The sequence below is a fragment of the Pristiophorus japonicus genome, chromosome 1 (assembly GCF_044704955.1).
Source record: "Pristiophorus japonicus isolate sPriJap1 chromosome 1, sPriJap1.hap1, whole genome shotgun sequence".
Lineage (NCBI taxonomy): Eukaryota > Metazoa > Chordata > Chondrichthyes > Pristiophoridae > Pristiophorus > Pristiophorus japonicus.
This window is the reverse complement of record NC_091977.1, coordinates 498366740-498389469: the sequence shown is the minus strand read 5'-3', so window position 1 is coordinate 498389469 and position 22730 is coordinate 498366740.

Sequence of the window (22730 nt, the reverse complement as noted above, 5' to 3'; positions counted from 1 at the left end):
CGGCGAGGAGCGGAGGTCGGAAAGGGCGAGGAGGGGAGGTGGGAAGCGGCGAGATGGGGAGATCGGAAGGGGCGAGGAGCAGAGGTCGGAAAGGGCGAGGAGCGGAGGTGGGAAGCGGCGAGGAGCGGAGGTGGGAAGCGGCGAGGAGCGGAGGTGGGAAGCGGCGAGGAGCGGAGGTGGGAAGCGGCGAGGAGCGGAGGTCGGAAAGGGCGAGGAGGGGAGGTGGGAAGCGGCGAGATGGGGAGATCGGAAGGGGCGAGGAGCGGAGGTCGGAAAGGGCGAGGAGCGGAGGTGGGAAGCGGCGAGGAGCGGAGGTGGGAAGCGGCGAGGAGCGGAGGTGGGAAGCGGCGAGGAGCGGAGGTGGGAAGGGGCAAGGAGGGGAGGTCTGAACCGACGAGGAGCAGAGGTCGGGACCGGCGAGGTTTCCGGAGGTCAGGACTGGCAAGGTCTGAAGGTCGGGACCGGTGCAGTCCAGAGGTCGGAATGGGCGAGGTCAGGAGGTCAGGACCGGTGAGGTCCAGAGATTGGAAGCAGAGAGGAGAGGACGGACGAGGCACGAAGGAGTAGATAGGTCGGAGCCCAGAGGTGGAGCAGCCTGGACAAGATCAAGGGAAGGTGCTGCATGGACCAAAAGCTAGTCTGTGACATCATGAGGCTCAAATTGTGTACTATGAATTCCACATAGAGGGAGGTCGTGTGGGAAGGAGGAAGGAAGGAGAACAGCAGGAATATGTTTGAGTTTGTGGGTATCTAAAGACCTGTTAGAATCTCCGGGGACACTAATGGGGTGGAAGAGACTTTTCACCGGGGGGAGGGAATTTTGCCTGGGAGTCCCGGGCCACTGCACAACCACCGATGATGTCATTACCATGCGCAGTTACCCCTCACCGCCCCGGGCTGACACCTTAACGCCCCACAGGAGAAATTGTCCCGTGGGCCGTGCAGCTGGCACAAACAGATGTCAACAGCAGCTTCGCGGATCACGAAGCTGGCCGACGTCTGTTTTCGGTGCGCTCCTTAAAGGGGAAGGTGCCAGCGCCCTGGACCACCTTTTTTTTTTGATTGTCGACTCTCAGGTTGGCTCAACGATGGTGGCTCCAGCGTGGTCCGGGCCGCCATTGTGCAGTCTGGCATTCGGTTTTGGGTATCGGGCTGCAGGCCCGGTAATACGCTGCTTTGGTGGCCTATTGGAGGCTATCAGAGACCATGCCGAGTGCACAGCAGCCCTCCTCTTTAAATGAAGAGGAGGGGCTTTTAAGTGCATCAGTGCTACCTGGAGCAGCTACCTAGCGTTGAACATCTTGCACCAGTAACGCCCCGGTAACCGCCCCCAATGGAAGTGGCGTGCGAGATTGCGCTCCACTTCTTTTGAGGGACGGTAAACTGAATTCAGCGGTGGGGGCGGGACTTCTGCGCCGGGCGCAGAAAGTCTCGGCCGTACATGGTTACCACCCTCAATCAGGGCGCAGGGCAATTTCGCCTCCAAAGTTTCAAAACTTACATAACGGGAGGGCATCACAGATGAACTCAACCCTGTTCTCACTTTATTTTTGCACAGGCATTTTCAATGGGGCATCACTAAAGAATGACCTTGTATTTATCTAGCACTTTGCACAGTCAGTAGTACAAAAGAAGTACTTTTGAAGTGTAGTCACTGTTGTAATGTAGGGAAACATGGCAGCCAATTTGCACTCAGCAAGGTTCCACAAACAGCAATGGGATAAATGACCAAGTAATCTAATGAAGCTTAACGGAAACTCGAGAAACTGCACCTCTACTTTCTATTAGGCATTACAGCCTTCTGGACTTAACATCAAGTTCAACAATTTCAGATCATAGCCACTGCTCCCATTTTTTTTCAGACAGCAGTTGCTGGTAATGGTTTTGCTGTTGCCATTTATACCTCCTCCAGACCAATCTTTAGTTTCTTTACTTGGCCCATTACCATCTCTTTTTGCATTGTACTATCATACCTTTTGTCATTTAATCACTCCTGCCTCTCATCCTAACACAGACCTTCCCTTTTGTTCTTTCCTCCCTTCCCCCCTTTCCCTGTACTTGCTTAAAATCCATTACATCGGGGGGCAGTACTGTGTGGCCAGATACTAATGGCTGCTGGATGGGCCACCGCCTAATCCGTTCTGTCATCTCCATCAATGTAGCCCCAAAACAGCGGCAGCAACAGAAACGATGCCGCAGGAAAATCAGCACTGAAGCACTCAAAGACCCTGCTAAGAAAGCCTGTGGCTCACAACCAACTGACGACTCCCAGAGACGCAGAGTGTCCATACTGCCTGGTCTGCCTTCAAGACCTCCATAATTAGTATAAGCCATCCTCGACTCCGAGGGATTGCCTAAGAAGAAAGACTTGCTTAAAACCTGTTACATCGCTAACTTTTTCCAGTTCCGATAAAATGTCATTGACCTGAACCATCTGTTTCTCTCCACAGATGCTGCTTGGCCTGTTGAGTATTTCCAACATTTTCTTTTTTATTTCAGATTTCCAGCATCCACAGTATTTTGTTTTGGACCAAATAATTTGTTGTTAGTAATGTCAATTTACAGTTGGTGGGTAATCCTTCAATACTGCACTCTCGTGTCAACCTCGCTAATGTGTTGAAGTCACTGATGTGGAGCTTGAACCCATGATCTTCTGAAGTGATTTCTACCATTAAGCTAATGTTGACAGCAGACAGCAATTGTGACTTGGAACCATGTTATATTTCTCCCACCTCCATCCCTAACCCAAGAGTACTTTGGTCATCCATAGCATCACTACTGCCTTAGCATAGACCAAGCACAAAACCTGGAGCCTTCTGATCATGTATGTCCATTGAGCTTGATTAAGTTGCTTGCACTATTGTCTCTGAATCAGATGGCCATGGGTTCTAGCTTGAATAAGGACTTGAGTACATAATGGAAGCTGACACTTTAGTGCAGTACTGAGAGAGCTAAGATGTTGGATGTGCTGTTTTTCAGTTAAGACAAGAAACCAAGGACCCTCTTGCCTACCCAAGTAAATGTGTAAGATCACGTGATACAAGTTGAAGAAGAGCATGGAATTCTCCTGGTATCCTGGCCAACTTTATTCCCTAAAACAAACAGTAGCGAAAACACGTTAATTGGTCATTTATTTGCCATTTCTAGGACCTGGATGCAGCTGCATTTGCCTACATAATAAAAGTAACTGCTCTTCAAAAGTATTCCATTGGTTCTAAAGAGCTTTGGAATGTTTGAGGATGTGATCAGTTGCTTGTCAAAAATTTAGGTCTGCTGTAGATGCCTTCTTGGACTCAATGGTGTCAGTCACTCCCCTAAGAAACCTGAATATTTTACCTTTATTGGAGTTGACTCATGCTGATTTAAACCTATTTACATTTCTGAACCAGGCAATGCACGTACCCAGTAAGCCACTTGGAAAGCTTTCCAATTTATTTCACATTTAAACATCCGTGACATTGAAGGATAGGGAATTATAAAAATAGCGTTAACGTGGACATCATAAATTTAGGCCTTTTAAGTCATCCTCAGCCACTGATCTGATTTAAAAGTGGAAGGAATGATGACAATTTTATTGTATACTGTACTAAGAATTTATCAATCAGTGCCCAAGGAAGGCAAGAGACCTGCAATGTATTGTTTTTTATCCCGCCCAAGAAATTCTCACTCTTATTATATTGCTAATCAAATTGATGCACTGATCACTGACAAAAAGTGCCTCTTTCACGAATGACTACAGACAGGAAAACCAATCAAAATTTTTCACCTCCATTACAACATCATCTGACCAGAGATATTGCTTCTGTTGCTATGGTTATGGCAGGACCTCAAATTACGATTAGTGCTACAATTAGGATTACATTTCAGTCGGTGTTCTCTAAGCATTTTGCAGACTGCGTCTTGACAGTTGTCATTTGTCTGGAGATTACCATCTGCCAATTAATCAGGAGCAAGTTAATGTTCAGCTTCAGTGAAGCTGAGAAATAGAGTAAAAATAAAACATTGGCGGCTTTGTGTTAAATACAGCGAAGTCACTCGGAACTATTTTACAAATGTGGACTCCTGATGGAAAGCCCTTGCCCACCAAGAGCTCATTTTGAGAAATCATGATTGCGCTCCCCATGTATTTCCATTCAATGGATGGAAAGTTGCACGAGACCATGGCAGCAATTTGTTGGCATGTGGGGGCTGAAATTGCCCCGCCGCAGGTATGGGGATGGTAACCTTCTGGGCCTGGGTCAGTTAACGCCTGGGGCAGAAGTTACACGCCTAGCCTAGAATTGCCCTTTGCGGCCTTCAAATGAGGCGAATCGTTGTCTCAGGTGCCCTACCTCGCTGGAGGGGCGCTCCTGAGGCATCAGTGCGCCATTGAAATCAGTGTCATGCTGACCAGGTCAGCGCTACACGACATGAACGCCCCTCCTGATTATTTAAAGGGGGGGGCCGCTGCAGACTCTGCATGATCATTTCGTGGCTACCACTGGGCCACCAGGGACAAGCTCGACTAAACCAGTGGCCCGACATGCAAAGAGAAGTGCCAGGATGCATGATGGGGGCCCGATTGAGATGAGGGCCGCCATTATTGGGCTGATGGAAAAGTCGGCCGAAAAACAATAACGGCAGCCTGGGCCTCCACTGCCCGCTATAGCCTTGCCCCCCGTGGGGTGCAAAGAGGTCGGGGTAGGGCAGTGAGGGGTCAGCGTAAACGTCGAAGTAGAATGGGGGCAGAAGCAAAAGATAGAAAGAAGAAAAGTAAAAGAGGAGGGCAGAGAAACCCAAGGCAAAAAGCAAAAAGGGCCACATTAAAGCAAAATCCTAAAGGGTCAAAGGGTTTAAAAAAAAAGGCTGAAGGATCTGTGCCTCAATGCGAGGAGTATTCGCAATAAGGTGGACGAATTAACTGCGCAGATAGCAGTTAACGGATATGATGTAATTGGCATCACGGAGACATGGCTACAGGGTGACCAAGGCTGGGAACTCAACATTCATGGGTATTCAACATTTAGGAAGGATAGACAGAGAGGAAAAGAAGGTGGGGTGGCATTGCTGGTTAAAGAGGAAATTAATGCAATAGTAAGGAAGGACATTAGCTTGGATGATGTGGAACCTGTATGGGTGGAGCTACAGAATACCAAAGGGCAGAAAACGCATGTGGGAGTTGTGTACAGACCACCAAACAGTAGTAATGAGGATGGGGACAGCATCAAACAAGAAATTAGGGATCCATGCAATAAAGGTACAGCAGTTATCATGGGCGACTTTAATCTACATATTGACTGGGCTAACCAAGCAATCAGGTGGAGGAGGATTTCCTGGAGTGTATTAGGGATGGTTTTCTAGACAAATATGTCGAGGAACCAACTAGAGGGCTGGCCATCCTAGACTGGGTGATGTGTAATGAGAAAGGACTAATTAACAATCTTGTTGTGCGAGCCCCCTTGGGGAAGAGTGACCATAATATGGTAGAATTCTTTATTAAGATGGAGAGTGACACAGTTAATTCAGAGACTAGGGTCCTGAGCTTGGGGATAGGTAACTTCGATGGTATGAGACGTGAATTGGCGAGAATAGACTGGCGAGTGATGCTTTAAAGATTGACGGTGGCTAGGCAATAGCAAACATTTAAAGATCACATGGATGAAATTCAACAATTGTACATCCCTGTCTGGAGTAAAAATAAAATGGGGAAGGTGGTTCAACTGTGGCTAACAAGGGAAATTAAGGATCGTGTTGAATCCAAGGAAGAGGCATATAAATTGGCCAGAAAAAGCAACATACCTGAGGATTGGAAGAATTTTGCAATGCAGCAGAGGAGGACAAAGGGTTTAATTAGGAGGGGGAAAATAGAGTATGAGAGGAAGCTTGCTGGGAACATAAAAACTGACTGCAAAAGCTTCTATAGATATGTGAAGAGAAAAAGATTAGTGAAAACAAATTTTGGTCCCTTGCAGCCAGATTCAGGTGAATTTATAATGGGAAACAAAGAAATGGCGGACCAGTAAAACAAATACTTTGGTTCTGTTTTCACGAAGGAAGACACAAATAACCTTCTGGAAATACGAGGGGACCGAGGGTCTAGTGAGAAGGAAGAACTGAAGGATATCCTTATAAAGCGGGAAATTGTGTTCGGGAAATTGATGGGATTGAAGGCCGATCAATCCCCGGCCCTGATAATCTGCATCCCAGAGTACTTAAGGAAGTGACCATAGAAATAGTGGATGCATTGGTGATCATTTTCCAACAGTCTATCGACTGTGGATCAGTTCCTATGGACTGGAGGGTAGCTAATGTAACACCACTGTTTAAAAAAGGAGGGAGAGACAAAACGGGTAATTATAGACTGGTTAGCCTGACGTCAGTAGTGGGGAAAATGTTGGAATCAATTATTAACGATGAAATAGCAGCGCATTTGGAAAGCAGCAACAGGATCGGTCCAAGTCTGCATTGAGTTATGAAAGGGAAATCCTGCTTGACAAATCTTCTGGAATTTTTTGAGGATGTAACTAGTAGAGTGGACAAGGGAGAACCAGTGGATCTGGTGTATTTGGACTTTCAAAAGGCTTTTGACAAGGTCCCACACAAGAGATTGATGTGCAAAATCAAAGCACATGGTACTGGGAGTAATCTACTGACATGGATAGAGAACTGGTTGGCAGACAGGAAGCAGAGAGTCGGGATAAACGTGTCCTTTTCAGAATGGCAGGCAGTGACTCGTGGAGTACCGCAGGGCTCAGTGCTGGGACCCCAGCTCTTTACAATAGACATCAATGATTTAGATGAAGGAATTGAGTGTTATGTCTCCAAGTTTGCAGATGACACTTAACTGGGTGGAAGTGTGAGCTGTGAGGAGGACGCCAAAAGGCTGCAGGGTGACTTGGACAGGTTCGGTGAGTGGGCAAATGCATGGCAGATGCAGTATAATGTGGATAAATGTGAGGTTATCCACTTTGGGGACAAAAACACGAAGGCAGAATATTATCTGAATGGCGGCAGATTAGGAAAAGGGGAGGTGCAATGAGACCTGGGTGTCATGGTTCATCAGTCATTGAAAGTTGGCATGCAGGTACATCAGGCAGTGAAGAACGCAAATGGTATATTGGCCTTCATAGCTCGGGGATTTGAGTATTGGAGCAGGGAGGTCTTACTGCAGTTGTACAGGTCCTTGGTGAGGCCACACCTGGAATATCATGTTCAGTTTTGGTCTCCTAATCTGAGGAAGGACGTTCTTGCTCTTGAGGGAGTGCAGCAAAGGTTCACCAGACTGATTCCCGGGATGGTGGGACTGACATATGAGGAGAGACTGGATCAACTGGGCCTTTATTCACTGGAGTTTAGAAGAATGAGAGGGGATCTCATCGAAACTTACAAGATGCTGACGGAACTTGACAGGTTAGATGCGGGAAGAATGTTCCCGATGATGGGGAAGTCCAGAACCAGGGGACACAGTCTTACGATAAGGGGTAAGCCATTTAGGACTGAGATGAGGAGAAACTTCTTCACTCAGAGAGTTGTTAACCTGTGGAATTCCCTACTGCAGAGAGTTGTTGATGCCAGTTCATTGGATATATTCAAGCGGGAGTTAGATATGGCCCTTACGGCTAAAGGGATCAAGGGGTATGGAGAGAAAGCAGGAAAGGGATACTGAGGGAATGATCAGCCATGATCTTATTGAATGGTGGTGCAAGCTCGAAGGGCTGAATGGCCTACTCCTGCACCTATTTTCTATGTTTCTATGTTTCTATATCATCGTCGGGTGTGTGCTATCCCAGGGTGAAAACCGGCGTGCACGGTGCAAACTCCAAATCACCCCCAAAATCTCAGGTGCCATTTCGCCCCAGGCGCCACTGCCGCTTGCCCCTAGGCAAAAAGACAATTACGCCCTGTTAGCGCCTACCTGTGGTGCTAAGGGGCACAAAAAATGGGCAATTTCTGCCCCCATGTGTTCTTTATCAGCAAGGCTCCCCACCAGGAGAGCAAATTTGTAAAATCGTCACTGCTGTCTACCATGGATTCCACACAGGATAGCACACAGGTAGTAATGCTTTCCATACAGGATATCCCACAGTCTGCAATGTGTTCCATAGAGGATAATACAATCTGCACTGTTGCATCCTGTATGGAACGTACTGCAGACTGTACACTACCCTATATGGAACACACTGCTGACTGTGCAGAAAATGCATCGCCAGCAATGTGCTACATACGAGCTGGTTTCTAGTCGTCTTGGTTAATCCTTGCCACTGGACCAAGACCTAGCTGTCAAATCCGTGTGGTGGCTGGTGTGCAACGGCTACCCCACATTAAAATAATTCACCTACATTTAAAATGAGTTAATCAGTTACCTGAGTACTTGTTTTGAGCGTGGAAGCAAGTCATCCTCGACTCCAAAGGACTACCTATAATGATGATAAAGGATAATGCAGAATGCCTGTGCAGATTGATGTATTAAACTTTAATGACCGCTGGAGTAGGAACTTCAATTTTTTCCCTTGGCAGTTGATTGGCAATTTTTCATCGTGGAAAGAATGAACCAATCCGAAAAGCGAATTCAATTTTTACATCTTTTTTATCAGGTTATTTTTAAAGGTAGAAATACTGAGCCAATCATGAAACTTGGACATGATCCTCCAGTGAACCAATTATAACTGGCATGAAAACATTAACTCGATACAATATCATTAATTTACATTATACTCAAAACATATTAGCTCCCTGTTAATGAAATAAAAGTCCATTTAATTTCTTTTTAACAACATCTTGCAACTGAACACAACTCAAACAAGGACAGACATTCCGCAGATTTGATTTGATATCTGTTGAGAGCAAATGTCGACCAAAAAAATGGTACTGGGCAAGCAAAGTCCTTCCAATTAGCCAGTGCATGGTCCAACAAACGTGGAAATCTGGCTCAAGTTCAAGGGACTCTTGTGATGATGCCTCCAGTCATGTTCATGTAACAGACTGACATTATTATGATGTTGAAGCTGAGACTCAGGCATCGGCCATCTTCATCTGGTCCATTCACTTTACTAAGTGCAAAAGGAAGAAATGTAATTTCTTTCTTCAGGCTGACAAACAAGTCTGCATGTGTGTCTGCCATCTGGGAACTGCTGATTGTCATAGTAAGTACTTTGATTTGATATGTAGAAGTTCACTTAACTAGCACCAAGCCAATTCTATACATTCTACATTTCTATATTCTTTTCTATTTTGTGACTTATTCTGCTTACAAAGGAATGATGTCGCATACAACATTCCTTTGGTCAATCATTCACAATTTCATGGCCTACGGCGTTCTGGAATAATTGCTGGGAGGCATGCAAAAGAGGTGTGGGATGCAATTTTTTTAATCTCTTTTCCTTCTCAAAGGAGAAGAACCTCTCCAGAAAGATCATCTTAAGTTCAGGAAGTACATTCAGTTCTGGTTACGGAAACACAAGGAAAATACTCTAACACTGTAAGTGATACAGAGCAGAGTTTTGTGGCTGATCCCTGATGTGAGGACTTTGTTATGAGGAAAAATTAGAAAGATGGCCATGAAAGGATAAAAATGAGAAAGGACTGTACACAAATATGCAACATACTAAGTGGAATAGTAAATGTTAATTCTGTACCCTATTTACAATTAAACTCAAAGTCAAGGGGATGTAGGTACAAACTGATAGAAGGCAAATTTTGATATCAAAAAACAATGTATAGATGATACCATAATAGGAGATAGAGTTAATTCTATAGATGACCAAAGGATGTTGCAAAGGGATATTGATATGTTAGTAGAATGGGCTAATAAGTGGCAGAGGGAATTCAATGTCATTACGTTTGAACTGATGCACTTTGGTGAAAAGAAATAACAGCGGTAATTGTACTTTGAATGGAAGTAGGCTAGGTGCTGTGGAAGAGCAGAGGGATTTGTGGTACAGGATATAAAAGCCAAGAGGTAATGATGAGGAATATAGAGCCTTCATAAGACCTCAGTTAGAGGACTGTGATGCAATATTAGGCTCACCACTATAAGAAGAATAGTGTTCAATGATGTCTGGTATGAGGAAATGCAAATAGAAAGAAAGGCTTCAAAAAATGTGGCTATTTTATTCGAACAATACAGATTCTGGGGCGATTTGATCGAAATGAATTACATTGTGAAAGAATGGGACAGGGTTGGTAGAAGCAGATTGTTTCTAATAGTTGAGGGGTCCAAAATGAGAGGCCATAGATATAAGATATATGATTTAAGATCACTAAAAGGCTGGCACTGCACAAGTCAGGGGAATTTCAAAGGTAAACTCAGGGTTGAGATGTTCAACTGTTGCAACGATGTTTCTACAGATAGCAAAAAGGAATTGAAGAGATTATAACAACTAAGAACTGCACAGGGCCCAGGAATGCAAAAATAACTCAACTAATACTACCCAGTGGCTACGATTATGATTCACAGAATTGCAATCAAAAACGACCTTACCGTATCAAATTGATTTGTTTTGCTTTGCCACTCAGCTTTAATTACTTCCAAAAATTAACTTGTTTTTCCAAACCACTTATTTTTATTGGAGGATACTAAGTAAAGTTAATATTCATCATAATATCTTGTTGATATTAAATCAACATTTGAATATTAAAGCCAACAATTGCTGAAACCTTTGTCAATTCTATGTTTTTTTTTAACATGAGCTCACCCATTAAGAGTAGATGGAATCAGCTGCGAGGGATTGCAGTTAGGTTTTTAGCAGTAATGGATTTTATTTCAAACTATCCAGGGAAGGAGTAACTTCCATTCATTCTAACCAAAGAAAAATCTGTATTTTCATAAAGTTTTATCATTACCTCAGAAACATACAATGAGTTTGAAGTGCAATGACTGTTGTTTTGCAGCCATTATATGCGGAGGAAGATCCCACAAAGAGCGATGAGATGAATGACAAACTAATCTGTCTCTTTCGGTGGTGCTGGTTGGGGAAGAATGTTGACTTGGATACTGGAAGAATTCTGTTCTCTTTAACATCCAAATTAACCATTGGAACTTGGATTAGCTTGCATCTGATTAAGGGCATCTCTGGTAGGCAACACTCCCTCCATACTACATTTGCAGTGACAATACCAGCTAGTCTTGAGGTGAGTTTTCAACAGACAATCTTTTCAGAGTTGAGGATACGTTCGATTGAGGTAAGTAGCTTGCTAAGTTACTATTAAATGTTTTCTGCAACTACTTTATTACTTGTCAACAAGAAAATCATGATGGTAGATATGGTTATCTGCATTCCCAACAAGGATGAGTTGGTCTATCATCTTCTCACTTACTCAGTAAAAAGAATTGAAAACTAAAATTTAAAACCTTAGCCAAACTTAGACAGTTAAACAGAGATAAGAACAAAAGAACATAAGAAATAGAAACAGAAGTAGGCCATACGGCCCCTCGAGCCTGCTCCGCCATTCAATAAGATCTGATCTGATCATGGACTCAGCTCCACTTCCCCGCCCGCTCCCCGTAACCCCTTATCCCCTTATCGTTTAAGAAACTGGCTATTTCTGCCATAAATGTATTCAATGTCCCAGCTTTCACAGCTCTCTGAGGCAGCGAATTCCACAGATTTACAACCCTCTGAGAGAAGAAATTTCTCCTCATCTCTCTTTTAAATGGGCGGACCCTTATTCTAAGATCATGCCCTCTAGTTCTAGTCTTCCCCATCAGTGGAAACATCCTCTCTGCATCCACCTTGTCAAGCCCCCTCATAATCTTAGACATTTCAATAAGATCACCTTTCATTCTTCTGAATTCCAATGAGTAGAGGCCCAACCTACTCAAACTTTCCTCATAAGTCAACCCCCTCATCCCCGGAATCAACCTAGTGAACCTTCTCTGAATTGCCTCCAAAGCTAATATATCCTTTCGTAAATATGGAAACCAAAACTGTACGCAGTATTCCAGGTGTGGCCTCACCAATACATTATATAGCTCAAGTAAGACTTCCCTGCTTTTATACTCCATCCCCTTTGCAATAAAGGCCAAGATACCATTGGCCTTCCTGATCACTTGCTGTATCTGCATACTATCCTTTTGCATTTCATGCACAAGTACCCCCAGGTCCCGCTGTACTGCAGCACTTTGCAATCTTTCTTCATTTAAATAATAACTTGCTCTTTGATTTTTTCTGCCAAAATGCATGACCTCACACTTTCCAACATTATACTCCATCTGCCAAATTTTTGCCCACTCACTTAGCCTGTCTATGCAGGTTTTTTGTGTCCTCCTTACACATTGCTTTTCCTCCCATCTTTGTATCATCAGCAAACGTGGCTACGTTACACTCAGTCCCTTCTTCCAAGTTGTTAATATAGATTGTAAATAGTTGGGGCCCCAGCATTGATCCTTGCGGCACCCCACTAGTTACTGGTTGCCAACCAGAGAATGAACCATTAACCTGATTCTCTGTTCTCTGTTAATTAGCCAATCCTCTAACCATACAAATATATTACCCCCAACCCCGTGAACTTTTATCTTGTGCAGTAACCTTTTATGTGGCACCTTGTCAAATGCCTTCTGGAAGTCCAAATACATCATATCCACTGGTTCCCCTTTATCCACTCCAGCAAATTTGTCAAACATGACTTCCCCTTCATAAATCCATGTCTGACTGACTTTTGCTTATCCAAATGTCTTGCTACTACTTCTTTAATAATGGACTCCAACATTTTCCCAACCACAGATGTTAGGATAACTGGTCTGTAGTTTCTAGCTTATTGTCTGCCTCTTTTTTTAAATAGAGGCATTGCAGTTTTTTCAATCTGGGAGGAGGAGTGTGAAATATTAGATTAAATAAACATAGTGAGACAGGAAGTATTAAGGGGTGCAGCATCTTTGAATGTGGATAAATCCCCAGGCCCAGATGAACCATTGTTTAAAAAGGGAGAAACGGAAAGACCAAATAATTACAGGCCAGTCAGCCTAACATCAGTGGTGGGAAAATTATTGGAAAAAATTCTGAAGGACAGGATAAACCTTCATTTAGAAATACATGGATTAATCAAGGACAGTCAGCATGGATTTGTTAAGGGAACGTCGTGTCTGACTAACTTGATTTAATTTTTTTGAGGAGGTAACAAGGAGGGTCGATGAAGGTAGTGCATTTGATGTAGTGTAAATGGATTTTAGCAAGGCTTTGATAAGGTCCCACATTGCAGACTGATCACAAAAGTAAAAGTCCATGGGATCCAGGGCAAAGTGGCAAATTGAATCCAAAATTGGCTCAGAGGCAGGAAGCAAATGGCAATGGTCGATGGGTGTTTTTGTGACTGGAAAGCTGTTTCCAGTGGGCTTCCGCAGGGCTCAGTACTAGGGGCCCAAATTTCCCTAATCTTTTTTTCTGGCGCCCTCACTCGAGCTGCGCCGCTTTTGCCCGCTTCCAAGCGCGCCGAAAAAAGACCTCAATATTTTGGCCACTCCCCAGCCTCTCCTCCGTCATGGCACAGCGTGGCCCAATTGATTGGGGGCGGAGCCAGGTCCCGGTACTGAAAACAGTGCCGGGACCTCTGCACATGCGTGCGAGAGTCTGCACGCATGTGCAGTAGCTCCTAGCAGGACGAATCTGTGAGTACACGCTGCAGGCTGTGTGGGAGGGGCCGAAGCATGCCACCCCTAGCCCTGGTCATATGAGCTCCCTCATTGGTGGCCTGCTGCGTTCCCTAAGGTAGGACGACTATTTTTTATTTGTTATTTACTGATTGATTTTGGTGCTTTAGGTGCAGGGTTCCTTCTATTTTCTTATTTGTTATTTATTGATTGCTTATTACTTTGGTCTTGGTGCTTTAGGAGTAGAGTTCCTTCTATTTTATTTGTTAATTAATTGCTTATTACTTTTTGTGCTTTGTTTGGTACTTGGTGGTGCTTTAAATGAAGTTACTTGCGCCGATTCCTTAACTGTAAGTAAGGTCTTTCTGTGCGGACAAAAGTGGACACATATGCTGCCCTAAGTTAGTTAAGTACAACTTTTTTCTGGCCAAATTGGCATAAATGATGTAAGTGGCTGGGAACGTCCCCTTTTTTAAAAAAAACTGACCAAACAAAAAACCTAACTAACTCACTCACAAATTAAATGGCATATTTGCAACTAAAAAGAAACACCAGAAAAATCTAGTTATACCAAAAAAAATGGTGCAACTCATGGGGAAATTTGGGCCCTAGGTCCCTTGCTTTTTGTGGCATATATCAATGATTTGGACTTGAATGTAGGGGGTATGATTAAGAAGTTTGAAGATGATACAAAAATTGGCTGTGTGGTTGATAATGAAGATGAAAGCTGTAGACTGCAGGAAGATATCAATGGAGTGTTTAGATGGGCCGAACAGTGGCAAATGGAATTCAATCCAGAAAAGTGTGAGGTAATGCATTTGGGGAGGGCTAACAAGTCAAGGGAATACACATTAAATGGTAGGACACTGAGAAGTGTAGTGGAACAAAGGAGTGCATGTCCAGAGATCCCTGAAAGTAGGAGACAGGTAGATAAGGTGGTTAAGAAAGGATAATTGCCTTTATTAGCTGAGGCATAGCATATAAGAGCAGAGAGGTTATGCGTGAAGTGTTTAAAACACTAGTTAGGCCACAGCTAAAGTACTGCCTGCAGTTTGGGTCACCACATTACAGGAAGGTTGTGATTGCACTAGAGAAGGTACAGAGGAGATTTATGAGGATGTTGCCTGGACTGGAAAATTTTACCTATGAGGAAAGTTTGGATAGGCTGAGGTTGTTTTCTTTGGAACAGAGGAGGCTGAGGGGAGACCTAATTGAGGTGTATAAAATTATGAATGCCTAGATAGAGTGGATAGGATGGACCTATTCCCTTAGCAGAGGGGTCAATAACCAGGGGGGTATAGATTTAAAGTAAGTAGTAGAAGGTTTAGAGGGGATTTGAGGAGAATTCTTTTCATCCAGACCGTGGTGGAGGTCTGGAACTCACTGCCTGAAAGGGTGGTAGAGGAGGAAACCCTCATAGCATTTAAAAAGTACCTCAATATGCACATGAAGACCTACAGGGCTACAGACCAAGAGCTAAAAAGTGGGATAAGGCTGGATAGCTCTTTGTTGGCCGGCACGGACACAATGGGCTGAATGGCCTCCTTCTGTGCTGTAAATTTCTATGATTCTATGATTAGAATGCCAAGGAGTTCGAGAATATATGTTTATTTTTCAAGAAGACTGTATAAGGAATCTAAGCCCACAGAACAGAGCATCAGTAAAATTGAAAAATGTTGGAGAGAAGACAAGATTAATGAAGAAATAATGGTTAAGTGATGGTAAGCTTAGCTTTTGAAAGTCTATCGATTATAGGAGCAACGGTAGATTGAGGGGGTAAGAAGTTCCATAGTTTTGAGGTTCTGCAAAGAGTGTGTTAAATAGGAACAGTAATGACACTTGATTTTAATGCTGAGCTTGGTGATAAATGTATATACAACAGTGTATTAGAACATAAGATGGGCTTGCAGGCCGGGACCATGCCGATTTCCCGGCCGGGCCACTGCATACTGCTCCCAGGCTCAATCAGCAGGCCGGGGCCATTACAGGGGGGTGCATGCGGCAGCATACCACTGCAGGGAGCAGCGCATGCTGCTGCATGAGGGCAACGGCTGAAAAGCCAGGTCGTTGATTGCATTGCAGGCAGGCACAGCAGGAGGGGCGAAGGAGCGGCAAGGGTTTGTAGAGGGAAGTGACCGGAGCCCAGGAGTGGCATGGGAGAGGGGCCCAGAAGAGCGAGGGCCCAGGGGCAGCACGGGCCAGCCCACACTGTGATATGTGTGCGCACTAGATCTGTGTAGCAGAGCTGGTCTCCAGATGTCTTGGGTAATCCTTGCCACTGGACCAAGACCTAGCTCTGTCAAGCCCGTGTGGTGGCTAGTGTGCAATGGCCACCACATGTTAAAAAAAATTAATGCACAGGCATCTTCCACTCTTCAAGATGTAGTTCGGGACCTGGAATATTAGGTCCTTCATTGAAACACCTGTAAACTCATCCCTTTCTGGCGTGGAAGCAAGTCACCCTCGCTTCGAGGGACTGCCTATGATGATGAGAACATCAGAACATAAGAAATAGGAGCAGGAGTAGGCCATACGGCCCCTGCTCCGCCATTTAATATGATCATGGCTGATCTGATCATGGACTCAGGTCCACTTCCCTGCCTCAGATAGCTTCCACAGATTTACAACCCTCTGAGAGAAGAAATTCCTCCTCATCTCAGTTTTAAATGGGCGGACCCTTATTCTAAGATTATGCCCCTAGTTCCAGTCTCTCCCATCAATGGAAACATCCTCTCTGCATCGACCTTGTCAAGCCCCTCATCATCTTACATGTTTCGATAAGATCACCTCTCATTCTTCTGAATTCCAATGAGTAGAGGTCCAACCTACTCAACCTTTCCTCATAAGTCAACCCCCTCATCTCCGGAATCAACTTAGTGAACCTTTTCTGAGGTCTCAAAAAAGAAGGAATCATGGTGGGAATACACCAGAAGGGCCAGGGATTTTCAGCTCCTTTATTTCCTTACATAGCTTAGTCTTGACCATTTAGAATCCTGAAAGCAGGAATCATATCACCTCCTGAACTTTTATTTCCCAGTGAAAAAATCAGACATGTTCCCACTGTAAAAGTCATGGTTAAGATCTGATACGATTGCTGTAGGATTCTAAAGGGACCAGATAATGTAGACCATGACAAGCTGTTTCACCTTGTCCAAAACAATACAACCAGAGGATACAGCCTACATTTGAAGATAGGTAAATTCTATACTAATCTGCTGAAATATTATATCAGTGAGTGGTAAACGTACATAACAAACTTCCTAGGGAGATAGTGATAGCGAGATGGTAAAAGCAGATCATGTTTATTCATCAATTGAAAATTAGATAGATTTTTTTTGGACAATAATATTTTGGGATACAATATATGAGTAATTTGAGACATGACATATGATTAGTGTAGCATGCTCGGGAGTGCCTTTGGAGCTGTGGTTCCTAAAGCTTTCCACCATTGATGATTTCCTCACTTCATGTCTGGTTTTGTTGTAAACTAATTAATAGAGATTGATAACCATTAGTTGATAACTCCAATATCATTGTATCATGCAACTACCAGGATGGTAGATGGTGAACTAGATGGACATTGGTCTTTTTTCATTTAGCAATTCCTATGTTCCGTGATGATTATGCAATACAAATCTGTGATAGGGACCATTATACTGTAATTAAGTTCACTTGCATAATTATATACCATGAAAATAATTGTACATTGCAATTTTTTTTGCGAGCGCTTGGACACTCTGATGATTGAATAATTGATCATTTACATTTAGGAATCTGCTTGGTTGATCAGTGCAGTTGCATTATTATTAGTCAACACGCATTTCTTAAAGTTTACGGGGATGATTTTGATTTTATGCGATAGTGTAAAAAAAGAAAAGACTTGGATTTATATAGCGTCTTTCACGACCACCAGACATCTCAAAGCACTTTACAGCCAATGAAGTACTTTTGGAGTGAAGCCACTGATGTAATGTAGGAAACGTGTGATGGCGAATTGGCAGCCCCTTTTACATCTCTTCCTATTTTTTTAATTGATTTCAATGGAAATGAAAATCAGGAGAAATGTAAAATGGGCTGTCAATTCACTATCACCCATTTTGCACAATCAAACAAAGTCAAAATTCCCACTCCCACACATTTAAATTAAGTGCAGCGTAATTTTGAAAGGTGCAAGACAGATGTCATGTTAATGTGTAGACTAGCATGAAACGATTGGGCAAGGTCAGAATCTTTCAAGCAGCTCATCTCATATAGAAGACATCACAAAGCATGTTATATGCAATTAGTTACCTTTGACGTGGAGTAGGCACCCAGACCACAGTCTCAGTTTAATATCTTATCCAAAATATCACACATCTGATAACATGGCACCCCCTCAGAACTGCACTGGATTGTTCAGCTGAGATTGTATACTCAATCCTGGATTGGGCTTTGAAAGAGCTACCAACAAAACCAAGCTAACACCCAAAATTGAACTCAAACTTCACAGGTTAAATTCAGAACACTTTTTCACGTGGAAATTGGGTACTGGTTTGAGGGTGTCTAAAATATTTTGTTTCAGATGTTGGAATTAGAGACACAAGTTATATAATTTAAACAAGAAGACTACTTTAATATGGAAGATTTTTTTCCAGTAATGTTAAATGGATTGAGAAATGAGAATGACTGAGCACAATTTTCTTTCACCTCCATCCAATCCACTCTAATAGGATGAAAATGTGTCCCAAATTTACACTGAACTAATGCAAAATTACATAAAGCTAACAAGAATGGGTAGCATGGGATATGGTTGCTGGCACAGAAGATGGTTTTCTTCTGAGGTTACAGTTAAGGCAGTGTAGAGGAAGTATTCATCATCATAGGCAGTCCCTTGAAAAGAGGATGACTTGCTTCCACGCCAAAAAAAAAAGGATGAGTTCAAAGGTGTTTCGAATTAAGAACCCGAACTACATCCTCAAGGGTGGAAGATGCCTGTGTGTGGATTTTGTTAACGTGTGGTGGCCGTTGCACACCAGCCACCACACGGACTTGACAGAGCTAGATCTTGGTCCAGTGGCAAGGATTACCAAAGACAACTGGAGACCTGCCCTGCTGCACGGACCTAGTGAGCCCATATCGCAGTGCGGGCTGGCCCATGCTGCCCCTGGGCCCCTGGCCCTGAACTCATGCCTCCCCTGGGTCCCAATCACATCCCTCCACAGTCTCTCGCCACTCCTGCTGCATCTGCCCACACTCCAATTACTGACCTGGACCTTGCTGACGTCACTCTTTGCTGTCGTGCCCTCCTGCACCAGCTCACGCTGTACCTTGTAGTGGCATGCCTCCACGCTTTCCAGAGGCCGCAAACTGCTCCTTTTATGGCCCCGACCTGCCGCTGATTCCCGGGATGGCAGGACTGACATATCAAGAAAGACTGGATCAACTGGGCTTGTATTCACTGGAGTTCAGAAGAATGAGAGGGGATCTCATAGAAACATTTAAAATTCTGATGGGTTTAGACAGGTTAGATGCAGGAAGAATGTTCCCAATGTTGGGGAAGTCCAGAACCAGGGGTCACAGTCTAAAGATAAGGGGTAAGCCATTTAGGACCGAGATGAGGAGAAGCTTCTTCACCCAGAGAGTGGTGAACCTGTGGAATTCTCTACCACAGAAAGTTGTTGAGGCTAATTCACTAAATATATTCAAAAAGGAGTTAGACGTAGTCCTTACTACTAGGGGGATCAAGGGGTATGGCAAGAAAGCAGGAATGGGGTACTGAAGTTGCATGTTCAGCCATGAACTCATTGAATGGCGGTGCAGGCTCGAAGGGCCGAATGGCCTACTCCTGCACCTATTTTCTATGTTTCTATGTTTATACTGTGTTTGACTGACACTCCATCTAACTGGATGCTAATGTGGGTGACAAAAATGGAAATATCTTCTATTCTGTACTGTTAACATTCACTCAAAAGGAAAAAAAGATTATAAATAGTGGGAAAGCCTCAAATAACATTTTTGTATATTCAGCAGCATGATATGCTGATTGTGGATGAGGGAACATCTCCGCAGGTCGAGGCTATAAAAAGAGCTGGAGCGCCAGGCCCTAGGACATCTTGTACCAGCCCGACCTGCAAGAGAACATCTCCGCAGGTCGGGGCTATAAAAAGAACTGGAGCATGCAACTGCAGCTTCCAGCGCGAGCTGACACAAATGTGCGACGGCTTCAAGGTGGGCAACTGGGTGACATCATCAGGACCCAGGTCACCGTTTGGAGTATGGGCATCAGTGGGGCCCTGGTACAGCAGAGGAGCGGGAAGGTCATGGCAGACTTGCGACGAGTGATCGGGGCGGAGGAGTGATGAGGGATCATGGCTGAGGTTTAGTGGGTGATCGTGATGGAGGTTCGGCAAATGTTTGCTGCGGAGGTGTGGCGGGAGATCGTGGCGGAGGTGCGGTGAGTGTTTTTGTGGCAAAGCAGCGGTGAGGGATCGTGGCCAAAGTGCGGTGAATGAGGGTACGGGGCCCAGAAGAGCCGAGGGCCAAGGGGCAGCACGTGCCTGCCCACACTGCGATATGTGTGCACACTAGATCCATGCAGCAGATCAGGTCTCCAGTCATCCTGGTTAACCATTACCACTGGATAAAGGCCTAGCTTTGTCAAGCCCGTGTGGTGGCTGGTGTGCAGTGGTCACTACACGTTAAAAAAATCCAAGCGCAGGCATTTTCCACCTCCCCAATTGGAGTTCAGGACTGGAACATCAGGTCCTTCATTGAAACATCTGTGAACTCTTGTGGAAGCAAGTCATCCTCGTTCGAGGGACCGCCTATGACATGATTCCATGAAGATGGTGTTTAAACTGAATTAAAATAAATAAATGTTACAATTAAGTCACTGGACAGATGAATAATGGGAAGCAGTATTCATAAAAGAGAGGCTGACCAGATAACTCATACCTAACATTAGCTTGCTTCAACTGGTAGAACTATGGCCTTTATGTTAGTAATTTATGGGTGCAAGTCCCACAATATGATTTATTGTACATAAACATACATGTTGCATTGTTGGATTGAGTCATTAAACTTCACAAAAGGAAATTAGGGATGGTAAATAAATGCTGGCCTTGTCAGCGATGCCCACATCCCATGCACGAATAAAAAACAATCAAAGCCCCATCTTCCAATCGAGGTGAATGTAACAGATTCTGTGGCACTATTAAAAGAAGTTCAGCTCTGTACAATGTTCCTCTCTCAACTAAAAGCACCAAACAGGTTTGCTAATCATTCATCTATTTTCTTGTTTCTGGAACTCTGCTGTATGCATATTGATGATGATGGCTGCTGAGTTTGCCTGCATAATAATAACAGAAAGTAATTCATTGTATGTGAACCACTTTGAGATACTCTAAAATGTGGTAAGGTGCTATATCAGTGCACGTTGTTTTTCTTAACCTCAGCCTTAGAAGAGAAACTACATTCTGTGCCAGTGTAATATTTCCACTACCCATTTTTGAAACTACTCCAACACATCATCATCATCATAGGTAGTCCCTCGAAGCGAGGATGACTTGCTTCCATGCCAAAAAAGGATTGAGTTCACAGGTCTTTCAATGAAGGACCGAATATTCCAGATCCTGAACTACATCTTGGAGACTGGAAGATGCCTGTGCTTGGATTTTTTTCACATGAGGTGGCCGTTGCACACCAGCCACCACATGACAGAGCGAGGTCTTGGTCCAGTGGAAAGGATTACCCAAAACGACTGGAGACCAGCTCTGCTGCACGGACCTAGCGCACGCACATATAGCAGTGTGGCCTGGCTCGTGCTGCCCCTGGGCCATCACCTCTCCTGGGCCCCAGTCACTTCCTTTTAAAAACTCTTGCCGCTCCTTCGCCCCTCCTGCTGTGCCTGCCCGTACTGCAATCAGCGACCTGAAAGGCTGCATTAGAGGGAGTAGCGTGCGGTGGCCCGGCCCGGAAATCAGCGGGATCCCGGCCTGCAAGACTATCAGCAGGTCGGGGCCATCGGAGGGAACGGCGTGCGGCAGCATACCACTGCAGGTGGGCGATGGCTGCGGTCACTCCAACACATACATAGCACTTTTCACAAGCCCAAGACACCCCAAAGTGCTTCAGAGCTAACAATTTACTTTTGAAGTCACTGTTGTTATATAGGGTATTATGAGTGCACAGCTAGGTCCCATAAACAGGTCAAATGACCAGTTAACCTGTGTTTGGTTGAACGATGAACGCTAAGGTGCAAGCTTGCCCTGTGGTGAGCTGTTTCCTGGGCCATCCTTTTCACCTGCACCTGTTCTTGCTCAATTGTGTTCTATGAATTAGCCTGTGCAGACCTTTCTAACTCACTGCTTATAGCACACTGAATGGTGATTTCAGTGCTGGAGCTCGGAACGGTGAGGGTTCTCCTCCTCAGACTGTGCAAATGCAGGACCCGAGTCATCTGAAGGACCTAGAAAAAGGGCAGAAGGATAAAGGTTAGCTCATAAGGGCAAGGGTGAGCAGTAGTCGATGAGTGGTAGGTATTGCAATGCAGCACTAGGTTGTCATACAAACTGAGTGTGTGAATGAGTGAGTTGAGTAGAAACAGAAACGGAAAGCGGGGGCCCTACTGCTTTAGAAATTCACATTCAACTGATCATAATTACACATAATTGCAGGTTGCCTTTAAATAGCAGCCGCCCCACCAGATCTCCTGCCCTCACAATTGATGAGCTGCTTATAAGAAGTACGATTCGCACTGGCAGTTCGCCGATTCAATTTAAATGAGGCACGGCTACAACAACAACAACTTGTATTTATATAGTGCCTTTAATGTAGTAAAACATCCCAAGGTGCTTCACAGGAGCATTATTAAACAAAATTTGACACCGAGTCACATAAGGAGACATTAGGGAAGATAAGGAGGTAGGTTTTAAGGAGCTTCTTAAAAGAGGAAATAGAGGTAGAGAAGCGGAGAGGGTTAGGGAGGGAATTTCAGAACAGCTGATAGCACGGCCACCAATAGTGAAGCGATTAAAATTGGGGATGCTCAAGGGGCCAGAATTGGAGGAGAACAGATATCTCGGAGGGTTGCAGGGCTGAAGGAGATTACAGAGATAGGGAGAGACGAGTTCATGGAGGGATTTAAAAACAAGGATCAACATTTATAAATTGAGGAGTTGCTTAACCC